This window comes from Coenobita brevimanus, chromosome 113, assembly GCF_032717465.1.
Source record: "Coenobita brevimanus isolate Jiangsu-jjx chromosome 113, ASM3271746v2, whole genome shotgun sequence".
Lineage (NCBI taxonomy): Eukaryota > Metazoa > Arthropoda > Malacostraca > Decapoda > Coenobitidae > Coenobita > Coenobita brevimanus.
In genome coordinates, this window is record NC_137066.1 from 2,758,076 (window position 1) to 2,760,109 (window position 2,034).

A 2,034-nucleotide genomic window follows, 5' to 3' on the forward strand; every position below is an offset into this window, starting at 1 on the left:
GTTAGGTGCGTGTCATGACTCCTGAAGCAACGAAACAATTTTTTTTTTTTTTTTTTTTTTTTTTGCCTATCGACCATTGGGGCCGGAGCCCCTGGTCATTAAGGCAAAATATATATATGTATATATATTGACATATATACACATATATATACGAACATATATATATATACATACATACATACACACATCCATGCATATGAACATACACACTTTCATGCACATATATATATATATATATATATCTATATATATATATATATCTATATATATATCTATAATTTTTGCCACGTTGAGTACACCGCTTCCCGTCCGGTCAGCGAAGTTAAGCTATATATATATATATATATATATATATATATATATATATAATTTTTGCCACGTTGAGTACACCGCTTCCCGTCCGGTCAGCGAAGTTAAGCAACGTTGGGTCTGGTTAGTACTTGGATGGGTGACCGCCTGGGAACACCAGATGCTGTTGGCATCCCTACGTGTCAAGTGGGGTTGGTGGAGGATTAGTGCCCCTCCCTGTAAAACAATTAACTCTAAGCCGTTGGCCACCCCAATTGGGATACATGGCGTCTGGCAATGGATGGATGGATTTTATTATTTTTTTGTAGTTTTATTTTTATTATTTTTATTTATTTTTTAATATTTTTAACCTTATATGACTTATAATCAAAAATACCTAATCTAAAGACCCTAAAACTAACCACCTAACAGACAAATCACTAACCTATACTAAATCCTAAGAGACAAATAACTAGACCTACACTAATGGTAAAAAAGCCTCGACCAAGAGATCACCATCGACTGCAGATATGTAATGCCTTTCTACATGACATACCTGCACTCATCACCTGGTGACTGTCAGTCGAGGCACAACCTAATATAGGGGACATCAATATATGAAAGGGAACCAGACGAGTCAGGAACATTCCATATACGCCAGCTGTCGGCCCTAATTAGAATAACTTAAGCAAGATGGTATAATGTATTTACATAATTTGTACAAAAAGTGAAGAACCTCGCCCAGCAGACCACCATCGACTGCAAGTGCCCAATACCTTCCTATATTGCACACTTGCACTCATCAGCTGGTGACTGTCAGGCGAGGAACTTGGCTTAATGTAGGGGACATCTATATTAGAAATAGATCAGTGGGAGGAGGAACTATTTAAAATATGTCAACTGTCAACCCTAATTAATATTACAATATATACATATTTACCGTTGATAAAAACCATAACCACACAGTAAAAAAGTCACATCACTCTGATCAGTCCGGTCTCTCTCAAGAAAGCCATCAATTTATCAGTCATAACAATGTCCCCATCACCCAGGATGGTGGAAAGGGTGAAGGGAACGTCTGCTGCGCCGCAGTAATTAATAAGTGAAGCACGTTCACGAATAAATCGCCGACAGCGCAGGATGATATGACTGATAGATAACACCGCATCACAGATGTCACAGTGCGGTGGGAAGCGTCTTTCCATATATGGTTTTATGTGGGTTAAAACGGTGGCATTGAGCCGTAACCGTGCCAACACTTTTTCTTCTAGGCGACTGGGACGGTTGGCGGTGTCCCAGTCGCCCAGGTATGGCTTACAAGTTGGAATATTTAGTCTGGTCCACTGACCTTGCCACAGAAGATTTATTGATTTCTTTCCGAGAGATAGACTCGACCGTAGATCACGAGGAACGTCCCAAGTCTCCTCGAGCTCTACAGCCGACTTTGCAAGTAAGTCAGCCTGCTCATTGCCGTAGATACGACAATGACCAGGCACCCAGATCAGCGTGAATGACTTGTTGCATGAATGCAACTTATTAATGCTGCGGCCCTGGATCTCGTGAGAATCCGTAGTACAAGATGCAATTGCCTGAAGGGCTGATTTGGAATCTGAAAATATGACAAATGAGTTATGTCTAGAATTGAGAGCATAGTCTATGGCTTTGTCAATAGCAAAAAGTTCGGAGGTAAACACAGATGTATGAGTCGGCAACCGATACCTAAGTGCACATTCAGTCGACCACACA

General features: G+C 40.3%; 1 pseudogene; it reads left to right on the forward strand.

The window, feature by feature from the left end:
- Positions 1–361: 361 nt before the first annotated feature.
- On the forward strand, positions 362–481 carry LOC145418365 (5S ribosomal RNA; annotated as a pseudogene).
- The last annotated feature ends 1,553 nt before the right edge of the window (positions 482–2,034 follow it).